We start from the raw sequence: 16,799 nt of genomic DNA, 5'->3' as shown, positions 1-16,799 counted from the left end.
GGATAAGTTTTAAAGAAGCTTGCCTGGTGGTGAACTTGGATCAAGATTGACTGTTGTCGAACATCACTCTGTGGTATTCGTTGCTTGACCTGATGCAATTTACCTCTCTGCTGCATGCATTTTTTTTCTTTCTTGCTTTAATTTCTTGTTTCAGCTGTGTCGAGTCCTGTTCTATTATGGCTGTTTTTGTCAGACAAATCAATATATTTGCTTCGCCTGACAGATTTCTCATTGTCTCCCAAAGAAATCTTATTATTCTCTTCGGTTGAGGAAGAAGTACCCTCCCTACTTATCAGTCTGTGAATGATCTGATCTATAAAATATACATTAGTGTAAAAATACCCATCACATACTAATGCCTAAGGTTAGGGCTTCATATTGCTGAAATATTTCAATGGATAGACAGGAATGAGAGAACAGAGCTGTTTGAGCCTTGCTCTCAACCCTAGGGCATCAAATACTGCTGTTTGTCAAACAGGCAGAGATACCAACGAGGTGCCCCTTGGTGTGAGTGGTTTCACATATCTATCACCTGACTCCAATGTCAGCTCACCTTATAGCGATATTAGATCCCATGAGGCCACAGCTAAATGTTGTGTGTTTCTGTTGTCAACCTCACTAAGTGGTGCAAAAAATAACCTTGAGATGAAACTGATGTCAAAAAAATAAAACAAAACGTATTGTGTCCGGTACAGGACGTGAACTTTAGTCTTCTGCGTGAAAGGTAGGTGTTAGAGATCTTTGCAAAAAAAAATGGTTTGTCTCGTCAAGTGACTTTGAAAAAATGATTGTTTTGATTTGTTATACTGTAGATAATACACTAGTTGATGACTTCTTATTAGTCCCATGGCCTGATGTATTTTAATCAGCAGCAGAGAAAAGTAATAAAGGGTGATCTGAGGTAGGTGGTTGGTTGGTAGGCCTGTCAGCCCACATAGAACTGACTGATGTTGGTGATGGTGATGTTAAGCAGCTGAACCCCAAATTATCCGAGCCTGTGTAGGAAATAAAGTCACTTTGGCACAAAATGCCACATATAATAAGAAGTTAGGTGCTGTGGATGGTTTTAGACTGTTAGGAACATTGTTATTCTTGCCTTGGGTTGCAACACTGTGACCGCTGTGAATCCTCTAGTATCAGAACAAACTGTACAGTGTTCGGAGACTGCAAACTCCAAGCCCATTCATTTCTCTTCAAACAGGCCCCACATTTTGATTAGATTTTTCATCTAAAACTACTGGGCACTGCATATTTTGGCAAATTTGATTGAAATTGCTTGTATGGTTAAATGTTTTCATTTATGTTATATTTTATGTCTTTCACGGACCCCATGAAGACTAGTGGGGATCCATCCAATAAACAATAAACATCCTAAACTTCATGAATCAAGGACAAAATACGCCCGTTTCACTTCCTTAAGAACCTTCTTCAAAACATTAGAGGTGTATATGGAACTGTTTTGTGTTTGTTTAATTATTACTGGCTAATCTGTACGTGCCAGTTATTGTCAGACGTGTATTCCTATTTTTTTGTGGATGCTCTCCTAAATTAAACAAAAAAAAAAAAAAAACAAGGCAGGCAACTAATAGAAATCCTCCAAGGAGGATTGTGTTGTAAGCACATGTCACTGTGTCTTAATTATGATTATATTCTGTAGAGAAATGACCCTGGCTTGAACTAGAAGGTCTGAGTGAGGAGTGGAATCAGCATGTTGTAAAACCTCCTGTATCAGATCAGAGGAATAACCTCTTGCCTTTAAGCAAGTGACTCTAATTATTTGTCAGCAGTATCTGAGCAGTTGCGATAAAGCCTCAAGAATCCTCTGACTGGAATATTGTCCTTCAGATGTTTGGGATGATTGGTCGTAGAATGTAATATTGAATGCCTCTCCATTCCTTTCTGTAATTAGAAGTATGACTGATGCCACTTTCATCCTAAAATCCCATTTAACTACTACCACTTTGACCACGCTACCACACAGAGGGCGCTGTTGCTGTTCCTGTGCTGTCTCAGCCTGATGGAGGTACCAGTTGATCTCATGCTGCATGTAATTGCAGCTCAGAACAAGATGTAATAGTTCTAGTAAAGAAACATTATTGAGGCTGTGTTGCTCCTCTCTTGGATGGCATTTGTCTGGGACTGCTTGACACACCATCACTTATACTGGTGGAGTTCTTCCAAAGGCAAGAGGAGGGACGTAGAATTGAGTCAAAACAGCTGAGTTTAGCAAAACACTCAGCACATGGTGCCTTTCAGTTTATCTGTGATTTCGGTCATTCTGCAGGAGATTGGTTGTCTGTAAGCTAATTATCTAGTACTATATATTTAGAGTTTAGTGCGTTAGTTTGGCCCAGCTGTGCTGTCTCATGTGGTATACTGCGTTATAAATATTTGCTAATTAATACATCAATTAGCTCACAACTGTAATTAATGACCTCATTCCAACTGTTTATGCTTAATATATCATGCTGATTGGGGCAGCCCATTAGGCAGCTCATGCAGCTGTTTCTGTGTGTATAAGCGAAAACATTCTCCGTTAATTCAGATAAACTGCAGATAAAGTGTATCATTCAGTCCACATAACCATGCATTGCATCATATGATAATAAAGGGAGTATGTTTTAATTTGAAATTCAGAAATAAGAGTAAAGCGTAGTTCGACAAAGGTTTCCCTCATCAGGTATGATGGAGCAGTGTGGTTTAACAGCAAAATAGAGTTTTCCTGTAAATTCTGTGTCCTTGATTGAAGGTCAGTGTGGTTTCAGTAGTTCAGGATTCTTCAAAGTGAAGTTTACTGATGTAAACTTTTTTGGCAGTCATCTCAAAAACTGGGATTATAGCCTTCCACTGATAGGTAATCTGTATTTCAAAGAGTGCCTTTTGTTTTTTTGAACGAATTATTATTTTTTAAATACAAATTCAAAGGAAGAAAATGACAATTCAGTTAATGCATCTTACAGGGTCTTACATTTCCAATGTGAGAAACTTTAATGACCAACTTTTAAAGTGAAACTTGAAGATGTTACAACAATTTCTATCATTTTCAAGACATAAAAAGACGAGTTCTATTTCTAAAAGTTATTCAGAAACATCAGTGTGACATGATTATATTTCTCAGGTTCAAAAGTCCTCAGAAGGCTTTGTTGTCATAGAACAAAAGTTACATGGATGCTGTTGTGTTTGTCTTTGTTCCTGGAAGTGTGAAAATGATCTTCCCTGTTATCAGAACCACTTTTGCGGATTGCAGCTGATTACATCGAACACTAAAAACTGCTACACACTACAAAAAAAAAGCTAGATCTTCCAGGAACTACAGAGGGATATGGCAGTGATGGGATTTGAACCAATACCTCTATTGAGACTGGAGCCTTAATCCAGCGCCTTAGACCACTCGGCCACACTACCACTTATCAAGTTTAAACCTGCTTTATCAGCTTGGTTTTCACCGGGTACTCCAGTTTCCTCCCACCTCCAAAGACATGCTCGTTAGGTTAATTGGCATTGTGAATGTGCGTGCGAATGGTTGTTGGTCTATATTTCAGCCCTGCGATAGACTGGCGACCTGCCCAGGGTGTACCCCGCCTCTTGCCCAATGACAGCTGGGATAGGGTCCAGCAACCCTAGTGAGGATAAGCGGTAGTAGAAGATGAGATGATATTTATAACCATATCAAAGACGGTGGAGGTCTAAATACCTTCTAGGCATGTGGAAAAATTTTTAAATGCTCAAAAGATTTCAGCAAATGGGTTAAAATGTTATCATGATATTGGCTTAATTTCAAGGAGGAATCCTGGATCTTGGATCTTGGAGCATCCTGCTCTGTATATGGCAGTATAGTGGGATTTGAACACATGCCTCCCTGCAGAGAGACTGGAGCCTAAATCCAGCACCACTGCTAGCGATATATAAAGCATTTCAGTTTGCTCATTTCACAGCTCCATCACAATCAATACGTTCTCTTTACCTTTGAAGAAAACTGCTCTCATAACTATAATTATGCTGTGATTGGGCCTAGCACAAATGTCCTACACACTGAGCCTCAAACGCTGGCGTGCACGTTCACACGCGTTGTTCCTAGAAAGTCATCTGCCATGAAATTATTAAATTACAGCAGAGAAGACCTGCTCGACAATTACAGCCACTTTGGCCTTAGCCACGTCCCAAACAGGATTTTTATAACGTTCTGCTCAACTTGTTTCTGATGGAAACTAGCCCCCGCTCCCTCCGAGTGTCGGCCCGGCTGCGCAGCATTACCTCCGCCGAAGCACAAAATGGCATTCGAGTGTTTGTGTCCCAGCGGAAAACAAGAGAGGACACCTGTTCGGCTGTACAAAAAAAAAAACGCCTCCCGGAGAAAACGTCGCCGCTTTGCCTTTGAGCCCCGATCAGCTTTTCACACATTTATTGCCTAATCCGTCTGGTTCTGTTTCCCCCTTCCCTCTCTAGACTTCTCGAATAGGACATGAACATATTTATTATGTACTAATCTAACACAGATTTTGTGGCTAATGAACCGCTCTTCCTCGCTGTTTACTTCTTAATTCTTCTCTGTCTGTTTTGAGGGCTTTGAGGATCTCAGTGACTTATTACTGGATCAGAGTGTGTTTCTGTGTGTGTGTCTCATAGGTTTACATCAAGGCCGGCATGCTATTTTCCTCAGTAATGATCCACTGGACAGCGTTGTGGTTTATGGCAAGGAGACCATTATACTAGTCCTCATCTTGTCACTACGCCCTGGAGCTTTAATGCTATGCTTTGATTCTATTAGACAGCCACACAGTAAAAATAGCCACAAATACATAGAATGCAGCCAGAAGTGGCAGGGATCACGTTAATGCATGAGAGGGTAGTAAAGGGTAGCATGCAAAACTGCATAAAGTTGCAAATAAAATACAGGGTGCCTGCTGCTTCAGCAAAAGAGAAACATACCATGCAAAGCAAAAGCCTTGTGAGTAAAAACTTCAAAAACCAGACATGTTCTAGGCCCTTGTCTGAATTCAGATTCTACTCACAAGCTTTATTTGAACATTTTTCAGCTTTTACTGAGTGATGTGTCAATGATTGCATTTTTCATTTTAGGGAAATTTATGTTTCAACATGTGTCTGCGATAAAACAGATTCATAAATGTGTGCTTCAGTTACATAAAAGGAATCGTATAATAATTAGAAATCAAACTGTAGGCTAAGCTCTCGCTCGGCGGTTCACGGGGTTCACTGGAAAACATGAATACATTCTAAATTCACAGCAGTTCAGCGCTATAGCTTAGCTTCATGAAGGTCATGGTATTCACATAACTGAGAGAGATGTTTCACGTTGGACACTCTTCAGGTTTAAAAACAGAAAGCATTTCAATCCAGTTTCAACCCAACAGCACCGCACACTGCAACCTCCAAGATGATCATCCAGTTAAATCAACCCCTTTCTGGTGCCATTTCAACATGAACTAAACACTGCATTGCATTACTTTTCACTGAGGAACTGGCAACAGAGTGCATATTTGAAAGTAAATAATCTGCCCAAAATCAGATTCTTGCACATTGCTTCACTTAATCAATGAGTGAACAGCTGGATTTTTATAATGAATTCAAAACCTACTGGATGCACTCCTCACTCTGAGTGGGTGGAACGGGGTTTCCATTGCTTGACTTTAGGTCACCTACATCATGTGAAAGTGGCGCTACTCACTGAGACAGAGTTTTTAAGTGTTTCCTAAACTGTTTTTGTAGGCCTGTGTCAGTTTGCATCCTGCTGGGATTTGGACTGCTGCCATCAAGGATTGCTGTGGAGTGGGGGGGGCCTGGTCTGGTCTAACCCTAACCCTAGGTCTGTGGTACATGTCTAAGTAACATCCACACGAAATGTCGAAATGTTTCCCAGCAGAACTGTCACAATGTGGTCAATATTATTCATTTCTCCCGTTGTGGCTGATCATTGTAAGATGAAGCACTGAATAGCAATGGAAGGGTTTGAACACACATCCTTAGAGACTGGAGTCTTAATCAGGGATTGTATATCACTCGACCCCACCACCACCAGAAAATTCTGTTCATCCATAGTTCATTGGTCTAGCTTATCCCCTTAGATGCATGATGCGAGTTACATAACACAATGATGCCACTATTTGATGACTTAAATGTCCAAATCTCAGTGTAACTGTGGAGAAGACTAGTGGGAGCTCCTCACAGATCTGTTTATGTTGACTATGTTTTCTCTGGCAGTTTGCAGGCAAAACTACTCACCTTTCGCTCACAGCTGCATAAATGCACAAATCCTGAGTGATCTTTTCACAGCTTTCATATGCTCTGTTTACCTTTCACTGGAAAGCAAATATAGCTTGTTTTTTCATCTATACACTGTGACATCCCCGTCTTATTGGGAATGTTGTACGAAAAGTTGTGAACTTTCTTAACTCTTTTTTTTTTTTTTTTTGAGCAGCTGAGCTGCAGCACTGGCCCCGGTGACCTGTCGCTGCAGCGAGTACTGCAGCGCATCAGCTCCCTTTTTGTAGTCATGTATTGCTGGGCACAAACAAATGCTCCCAGACTTGGGATTACTTCCCCACTTGAGAACACTTCAAAATGCAGCGCGTGAGATCAGCACTGTCAGCGCAGTCGAGGCAAAGGTGGTCCGTGGACCTCACAATAGAGAAACCGAAGACAGATGCTCTCCAAAGCAGGAGGGGCTGGGACGGAATGCAGAGTGCTTGTTTATTTCTGTCTGCTTTGGTCAGAATGGCAAGTGAATGTGGAGAGACTATGTTGTCAAATTCGCCTGAAGCCCGCTCAGACTGACACCGAAGCAAAATTTGCTTTTCGGTAAACATCTTGTATGACTGAAATCTTAAGAGGCACAAAAAAGTTGCAGCGAGGAGCAGCAACTTTTTTGGAAACTGCATTCTTTCAGATGAGGCTTATCGTGGCACGACGGGATTATTCACACACAAAATTGTAATCAAAGCGTGAAAGACCTGCCTGACCTGACTGACAGACACCTCGCTGGAATCTATAGAGTGCTAAGTGAAGTCACATCTCTGACAGGATTTTATTATTTATCTATTTTTTTGTGTTCAATAATATTTTTTATAGCTTTCTTTCAGACTGTGGCAGCTTTGAAGCATTTTCAGTGCATTTGTTTTAGGAGTTTGCAAAGAAGAAGCTTCATAAGCAGCCCATCCTTAGTGTTGACAAAGGCTCAGTCTTTTTGTATAGAGCACGTAAAAGCTCTCTCTTTAATGCACACTGATGACAGCCTGCACTGAAACACATCAGTGGAATAAAAGAGTATACTCAGTCAGCCAGCTAGTATGGCTGAGTTCTTTTCATGTTAAGTTTATGTATGTGTTCTCACTCTGCTGGTTTCCTTCTGATAATAGCGTTACTTAGCGTGCACAGTCGAGACAAGAACCGCGAAAGCACATGTTGACACGAGTGTCTATATATCTGTCCGTCTGTCATCCTCATTTGTCTTTCACCCTTGTCTTTTCTCCTCCACTTCCTTCTACCTTCTATAATATTGCAACAGCTTACCCTTCTCCCGGCGATTGTCAGACCCCGTTCCCCCTCTCGACCTTCACCTGCCCTGCCGTCCGTCGCTGTGTTCCCTAAAGACGTGACTCCCCGTGAAGCACATCTCGTGTTAGATCCTACCCAGCGCTCTGTATTAATATCTGGGGGAGTGTGTGAGGGGTGTGAAACAGAGAACAGAGAGGAGAAAAGAGAAGCGTATGAAAGGCGAAGGAGGAACAAGGAGGATGAGTTGGAGCCAAGTAACAGGAAAAAAAAGCACAAAAGGCAACTAAAGAAAACAAGACAACCTAGCTCCTTTTTTCATTCCTTTCTTCCATAATGCCTTTTCACACACTGATACATTTGAGTGTATGTGTGTGTGTGTGTCTGTCCATGCTGGGGTTGCGGCTATTTCTTTGTGTCTCAGTGGGCCTTTTTAAAGTGATTCATGTTGTAGGCTTTCGAGACAATATTCACTGAACCCTGGGCTCTCCTCTGTTATCTTCTCCTTCCCACTTCGCTGCTGGCTTTGGAGTAAAAAGCTCCCTTGTTCCCCATAATCCAAATCTCCAACCCAGCCAAAGCATATTTGTTAGGGTGGTACAAATGCTGTACATTTTTCACCTGGGTGAAAACCGCTTGGCAGCATGATTTTTAAAATTATTTATTTAGTCCAAAAATTAGATTTACTTTTGTTTTACCTTGTTTTTTTATTGTCTTTTATTGTATTGCTGGCAGTACTTACTAGCTGTTAGCTGTGTGCTACACTGATACCACTTGGAGAGTAGAGTTTTTTACTTCTACTAGAATAATGTATCTTATTAGTCTTATTAGTGTAGTGTATGTGTATTTCTACCCCAATCCTGGGGCTGACTTCACCAGCTGGGTGTAAAAAAGTTGGGTTTAGGCCCTACATCATGGTCTACTCACGCCCAGCATTGTGATAAATACTTTATCCAAAACAATAGAGGGTATGCACGTGATGTCACAGCTAGCGTTGAGCAGTTGAACATGGAGATTAGCCGCATTAGTTTGAATCATAGGCTTTAATAGCATCTAAACTGTAATTTTTTTTTTTTTTTAAAGAGAATAGCTGTTTTGCGTTTGACTGTACCAACAGATTAGAAAAGGAGTTGGAGATATATTTTTACAGATTTCTCCGACTGCCAAAGAAAAGAGAAGTACATGAATAACTGCATTACTAAGAAACAACTGCAATCCAGGCACAGAAGCCTGGTGTTGTGGTTCACATTTAGTAGTGTCAGGTAATATTAATTTATGCTGTATGTTTTGGTGAAGTCATACATTAAGTTACTTAAGTCAGGGGTCTTCAGTGTTTTTCAGGCCAAGGACCCCAAACTGATGGAGAGATTAAGTAGAGACCCCCTACCTTTTATATGTGTTCTACTCGGCCTAGTGCCATTTATAAATATGCATAATTATTGTCATTTTGTATTCAATATTAAGCTATCCCTTATCCTTTTACTAAAATATGTTAGATACATGTTAATGTGTTTTCAAGAAATTTGTGGGGGGAAAGCGACTTTTCTGGTCGGATGCTACAGTATTGTATGGCTAACATTACATCTCAGTAAAGCTCTTAGCGTTAGCATCTTTTATTTAGCTACATTGATCATAATGAAACTAAGTGAAACTGAGGCTAACTCACGTTTACAAATCCATACTAGTTCATATAAATCATTGTTGAGTCCAGTTGTCCTTAATTTGATCTGATAATCTACTTTTTTCCCAGTCTCGCTGTATTTGCTGATGCATTTCACTATGTTTTTGCCACTCAGTGGGCGTAGCCCTGGGGGGCAGTGACATCAATGCATACGCTCTAAACAATTCAAAAACTGTGGAGATGGGAGAAGCAGCTGGAAATAGTAGAGCGGAAATATGCTACTACCAAGCTGGTCAATCACAATGCTTGCGGTCTGCGTCACCAATGTATAGTTACATTTCTGGGCAGGTGCACATCAGGCTACGGCATTAGGGTCTGTCACCATCACTCCTTATATACTGCCGCCCCCTCAAAATGAGAGCCTCTCAACGTATTGGTGCAGATTACTCCGTCATGTTTGAATGCCATCTTATTGTGAAGTCCGTATATTATACGTGCAATCACATCCACTGTTGTATCTTCACCATAAAAACTGGACTTTTCCTTTACCCCTCTCAAAACTGAGCTGTCCTCCAGATTTTACACTTTTCTGAAACAAGTGTGCAAACTTAGCCTACCAGTTCAAGGACTGGATGATAAGAAGCCCATCTCAAACAAAACCGGGACTGGTTTCACACTTTCACTGAGCTTAGCACTTACTTAAAGTTGCTTTGTTTGACAATGTCTGCTTAACTTAGAAAAGATTGGGAAAGCTTTGTTCAGCAGATTAATGGAGGTGCTCTTCAGAAGTGGTACGATGAACAATCCCAGTGGAGCTTCTTTGCATAGGTGGCCTGTCACAACATCCAGTCTTAATGACACAAGGAGTCTGCACAAACCACTTGCACAAACTCTTAAGACGTATTACCCACCCAAGAGGAAAACTTTGACGGCCACAGGGAATAAAATGTGTTAAACTGTGGTGAGTCTAGGCAAGAAACTAGAATTCAGCAGTCGGTGACTACAACTTGTGTAAGTTGTCTTAATCAGAGAAAAATAAGAGTATTCATATCGAATGCCCTTTAGAGCTCAACTTACAGAGCACCAGTATTTAATTTTTGAAATCCAGTTTCTATACTGATATTCATGTGGCCTGGGATAGGTGAATACATGTGTCTTATGACAGAAAAACATTTATATTAAATGACAAGTATGACTGAACTGAAGCTCTCCCAAGCTTTGCGACTTACACATATTATGTATTTGAAAGAAAACTATATTTTTGCATTATTCGCGGTGCTTTTACCACCAGAACACGATTGCAGAATACATTCGGACACTAAAGATTAGCTAGCCAGATGGTACATGTAATTATGTTTTATACGAAATGGTACAATTGACATTTGCTCCCTTTTTCCTACAGTATGAACTCGATTTGCCACTATGCTTAAAACTCACTAATTTTGCCAATTCCCTCACCAGTCTCACAGAATCAGTTTGGCATGTAAATTGAAAGAGTATGATTTAAAATGACTCATTCATGTGTTGATTCAGTTTTTGCGTGCACTGTATCAACACGTATAACCTGACAGCTTGTTGAATGCGTGGCTCTTAGAAATCCCACGACAGGGGTTGGAGCTGTATCATTTTGAAAAGTTCTTCGGAGCCAAAAGCCTGAATTGCAATGCTTAGGGAGCCACGGGCACTATGTCTGACATGGATTTGATTTAATGTGCCACGAATGGGTTCATCTCATTTCCCCGTTCTCTGAAAGATGGAGTCTTCTCAAAAAAAAAAAAAAAAATGAAATGAAATACTGGGAGGCATAGGCTTGTCAAATCCAGGCTGTGAAGAGTGAAAAGGAATACGTTTGAGGGTTGTGTGGTGTGGAACAGGCCAGGGTTGGGAATTCAATTATAAGAAAGATTTCACCATGGAATGTATAGAGCAAACTCTTTGGCCAGTATGCACGTTTTCAGTGTAGACTGCTGTTTTCCAGAGGAATAAAGAAAATGTGTTTCACATTGACCAATGCAGATAAAAAAAAAAAAAAATAATTAACCACTTTTGATACTGGTGTTTCAATAAATAGAGCTGAATGATTGGACTGGTCACTAAAATACCTCAACAACCACTGTCAAATTTCCTGACATTCCATCTTTTGCTAATACCATGAAGTGTTCACCAATCCAGACCAAGCTGGTACTTTGACAAACCAGTTGCAGCTTGGTTTGGATGTATAACCATAAGCCGTTGTCGTATTTTATTGTATTTTCTATTTCTCTTTTTGTCGCTGAGCCTCTTTGTTGTATTACTAAATACTCCATACTCCATGCCAATGAATACATATTCTAGACTCACAAGGCTCAGTTTAATGACAATAACCCCTGCCAGAAACCCTGGTAATTACGTCCCGTGTGACGACTCATTTTGCCGCTACATTTTAAATCTACGTCTTTTAAGTTTTAAAACGGACATGCCAGAGGTGTGTTTATTAAACATGTTGCTACGATGGTTAAGGGTGTCGGGTTAAAAAAATTAATGTGACTGCACGAGAATGATCTGGCTGATTCATAGCCATATTTGATTGCCTTAAAGGGGTGGGCCATGAGTACTACATGGAACATGGAACGATATTGATTGGAGTGTACACTCAGAGGCACATGGACAGTTCAGTTTGTAGCAATGACAGTCACCAACTCTCTGGTCGAAGGATTGTAGGAAAATCCATTTCTTACTCCCTTTGGCAATTCCCCATTGCCCCAAAGCCACAGACAATACGCCGACTGCATCAGTGAGTCAGTGTTGCTGGAACACGGCGATGCCAGTTTGGGAAGATGTGGATTAAAAGATCCAAATGTTCTTCAAAAGCTGCCACCTTTAATGTATCTGTTAGCTTAAATGTTATTGCTTATTTCACAATAAGGCAGAGAATGTAGTGATATTTTTCTGCATCACAGTCTTTATTAAGCTTAATAAGTCCCTGAGTTAGGTTTGCCCTTTTTTATTTACCTGTGCCAAAATAATTCCACAAGTCAGGCTTATACTTCGCAAAGCTTCTTCACTCTGTCCTCCACTAAAATCCCCCCATCGTAATGGCGACCGGATGACAGAAAACAGCTTTAGTGTCAATATGCCAGCACATTATGAGCTCATTTCTACTCAGTGTGTACTTAAAATACCTCTTCAACTTCAAAGGCACGACACAACAGCCGCATGTGGATGTCAGGAACTGCTACAATTGAAGTGCAAATGAGGATTTTTGTTCCGTTTATCAGCCTGTCTCTTTTTTCCCTTTCACTCTCCATTTTGACCTGTCAGGTAAAGGTAAGAAGAAAAAGAAAAACAAGAAAGTATTCCTAGGAAAAGGGGTCAAGGCGCAGTGGACATCAGTGGGACAAATGTCATTAAAAGAGTGAGACTTTTGGATTGAAACAGAGCAAATGTGTTGGCGCTTAATGATGCTTGATGACAATTAATCAATGATTGCGTCGGTTCCCTTCATGGAAAACACATTTACATTCAATAACCAGAGTGAAGCGGAAACACATTCAAAAATTACAAATTCATATTTTCCGTGTTGATGACCATAATAGATGCTAATTACAGTTTCCTGTGATTGTGGCTCTCAGGCATGGCCAGAGTAAGCAGTGTGTGTGGCGTGAGATTAGGTTTTCTCTAGAGAAAAAAGCCATTCAGACATCTCATTACTACTAAAACTTTTTAGTGCCCTGTGTCTTTATTGTTGTTGTTGTAATAGGTTTTATTATCTTTGGTTTATGTGCCTTTTTCTAAAACTGCAATTTTTTATGTCTTTGCTAAGCCTTTATTGTTTATTCATAAAGTGCTATAGAAATACAAATTGTTATTTTATTGCCTCAAACCTTTACATAAAACTATATCAGCAATATTTAAATTTAACTGATAATGGTATTACAGTTTAAAATATTTTCATGCTTTTTGCTATATCCATACGTCATCGCATTGACGTCATCATTACACATTTAAGTGAACATGGCGTAGGGCTAATTCACCTATGCACTTCCATTAACGATCATGTACCAACACATTTGATGTGTTTGATTAAAAAGAGGGACAAAAAATCTCTGCCTTTCAGAGATAAGTCTCTTATGGAAGTAGACCAAAACTTTGCTCTGTTTCTGAGCTGCTCGCAGCCCTGGAGCTTATACAGTAACACAGTCTGACAGGCCGTCTAGTGACAAAATCAGAATGCGCCTGGCAGGTGCATAAATAAGCGGGTTGCCACAGCATTAGTGTTTGCATCAGAGTCGAGCCGAGCTGATGAAATCCCAGGTCAATTGCCGGGTCATTCCACCCGGGTCGACCCTTTCACATTGAACGAAAGGGTTTTTTTTTAATTCCATAAAGATATATCTCTGAAGGGCAGAGGTTTTTGTTCATTTTTTTTTTTCAAACAAACAAATCAAATGTGTTGTTACATGATCGTTAATGGAAGCACATAGATGAATTAGTCCTACGTCATGTTTTGGAAATTGCACCGATCAGGGAATGCATGTGCGACTGTATTTATATACAGATTGTATACCAATATCCTACACATTTTCATGGCAGCACACTGGAAAGACTGAGATATGCGAGCTGCTGTGCATCCGAGGAGAAGAGGAGATTTCTGTGGCAGATACCGGGCTTTGTGGAGGACACAGTGATTCATTCAAATATCAGTATTTTTTTTAGGAGGGGCCATTTGAACGGTCCATTCTTCAGGTCATCAACAAACTGAAAGCATAAAAAAAATACACTATGCTGTCCACTGTTCATCTCGCTGTGTAAGTGAAATGTAATGATGTTGTCAACTTGATGACATAAGAGGGAGGAAAAAACAGGCATGCTGCTCGCGCGGCGGGAGGTCCGACCTGGGAATTCTGGCGATGTCAAAGTGCACCAAAGGGGAGTCGGCCCACGTCTGAAAATGCTGAGTCGATTTTTGATGTGAAAGGGGTATGTGATTGAACTGGATGTTGCATGTGTTGTGCTTTTATTTCTGTCATATCAAATTTGTTGTGTGTTTCAAACCTATAATTTCAACAGCATCACTGTCACTGAGTCATTGTTAAAAGGCTGGGTTTCACTCTGTAATTTAGATTTAGACGTCAGTATTTGCTAGAATCCTTCTGATCTCACTCTGGCCTGGTGATGCCGACAAAGAGACACACAGGAAGAGATTGGCCACAATGTGGCAAAACTACGGAGTCACAATGAATGGGAGCGACTGCTATAGTACATAAGACGCAAACATATGATCTCCGAACATTTAACGTAACGAAACACTGTCCACGACTTTGATTCCTACCAGCGTGAGAGTGAAGTGTTGGGAGAAACTAGATGGAGCGGTGGCGGTGACAGGAAGAGGAGCTAGTTCTTGGCAATTCATGTGAGGTTGTGTCTTGCTTGTTTCGCTCTGAGGCATTTGGAGTGGAAAATATGTAAGATGTTTACAGAGGCAAAATCTTATATTATTAGATGCCTTACATAGGATGTAGATGTAGAATCAGTCAGTTTTTTGATCATCCATTTGGTCCATTGTGTAAAATATAGGTGCATATACTGGTTACAATGCTATTATTTTTTTTATGCCTTTATGCCTTTATGCCTTTGTGTCACATTTATCCTAATGCTAAGAAATTGCCTGAGGATGTGTCTTCTCATTTTGGCACTGGTCACTGGTCATTTATCACACCATAATGTTGCACCATTTTCCGGTGTTCATTTACTGAAGACACAACCTGTGACAAAGAGTAATAAATAATCAACTCGACTGTGTGTCTAATGACTTGTTGCAGTTCATCATGTATAAAAAAGAACAAAGAAATATGCAGTCAGTTGCTCGGTGAAGTATATTCGAAGACGTGCAAAAGCATATCCATAAGCAGCTCCATGGAATAAAAGTTTTGCAAGGGAAAGATGTACAACATGCTTACATATAGTTGTGCAAATTAAATAATACATTTCTCATTCTGTAATTTTCTGCAAAAAAATCTTAACGTAACATCACAACAATCCTTGGCCTCAAGTAAACCTGCGATGGTAATATGTCAGTAACATAATAAAAGATTTGTACCATTTAATTTCAATAGACTATATTTGGTACATTGGTAAATATAGTTATTCATAAAAGACATGTGGCAACAAATGTTCTAGCAGCCACACAAGTAAACAGACTTAGTAGAGAAGATTTGGACCTTTTTTTTAATTTTTTTTTCCTCCCCCTTTGGCCTTGGCCTCGACATTAACCATCTTGTGTGGTGAACTTTTTGAAATTTCAAACCAGGCACAACTTCTACCTCCACTCTTCCTCCGTGCTACATCATACATCACTTTTCTCTCACTTGACTATTGATAGAAAATGAAAAGCAGCGGGCAGACCACAGCCACTACATATCCACTGTGCTGTGATATAGAACTGCCAGATGACCAGGTACTTCAACAAGCTAAAGAACATAGCAGGTAGTATTGATATTGTGGATTTGAATCCACATCAGAATCTCATTACCCGCTAGATTCTGTCTCAGAATGAAAAAAAAAATATCCCTAGAATTCCTAAAATGAAATCCCAGGCATTAGTAGTTTCCAATAGTTTCCAGTAGTTTCCAAAACTGCCATTCTTCTTTTCCTTTAGTCTGTTCCGTTTAAATATCATTATTTCATCCTCTCATAATTCTCGTCAAGTTATGGCCAAAAACGTATTTAGCAAAGTCACACTGACGCTTGATATTTGACCACCAAATTAGAATCTGCATCTGAGTGAATGCTTTAGCCAAATTGCAAAAAGCTTCTGGGCACAGCTACTGCTGGCAAAAAGGCACAAAAACAGGTTGGTGGGCAACAAGGTTGAATCAATCATTATGGACCCTTGAGGCAAGGATCCGCACTGAATGCTTCTGGAGGTGGCACCTTCATTAATGCCCTTGGCTTTAGCCCAATGTCTTATTTGTTTAGTCAGTTTAAGTTGGTGTATTCATCAGCAACACAGTTGCAAAGAAAAATCCATAAAAAAGTCACTTGTAGCATCTTCCCAGATGTGAATATTTGGTATTTTTTCTGATTTCTTTGTAAAAATCTTTGCATTCTATTTGTAATTGGATAATATTCAGCTGTTGGTCGCAGCCTTTTGCTACTTCTGTGATAATAATTCAACCTTCCCTGAGGTTTTCTCAATGTTAATTACTGAAAGCACAGAAAGGGTGAAAACAGAGGGGGGAGTTCAATAAAGCACAACTTCCAAACAATACAAAAAAAAATCAGGGCCAGGTTGGACAACCTGACATTGTTGATGTAATATTAAACTAAGATTAAATAAGTAATCAAGTTATGGAAATTAAATGTAGTACACCTGGGGCTTTTGTAGCCTATGGAGGGCATAGGGTCACTAAGCAATTACGTCCTTTGCCCAATTTATAATGCAGGTTTTTGGGCAAAAACCATTTTGTGTTCCCAATACAGTTCCTAATACAGCTTAATCTACAATATCAAACAGGAAAGCCAACTAAGCCTTTGTCAAAGGCAGTGTCAAAACTTTTCTGAATGAATTCCTTATTTCGTAACTAACCTAACATGTCACAACTCTAGTCTGGATATTTAATCCAAAATCATTGCTACAGCTCCCATATGATATAGATTTAGAATTCAACAAAAAGTGACCACACTAAAC

At 39.9% G+C, this 16,799-nt stretch overlaps 1 non-coding gene across 1 annotated transcript; it reads right to left on the bottom strand.

Annotated features, from left to right (window-relative positions):
• Positions 1-3,323: 3,323 nt before the first annotated feature.
• Positions 3,324-3,405, bottom strand: trnal-aag. Its single transcript has one exon. It is a non-coding gene; the product is annotated as a tRNA-Leu (tRNA).
• Positions 3,406-16,799: the final 13,394 nt, after the last annotated feature.

This window comes from Mugil cephalus, chromosome 5, assembly GCF_022458985.1.
Source record: "Mugil cephalus isolate CIBA_MC_2020 chromosome 5, CIBA_Mcephalus_1.1, whole genome shotgun sequence".
In the NCBI taxonomy this organism is placed as follows: Eukaryota; Metazoa; Chordata; class Actinopteri; order Mugiliformes; family Mugilidae; genus Mugil; species Mugil cephalus.
This window is presented reverse-complemented; position numbering and strand designations above follow the sequence as displayed.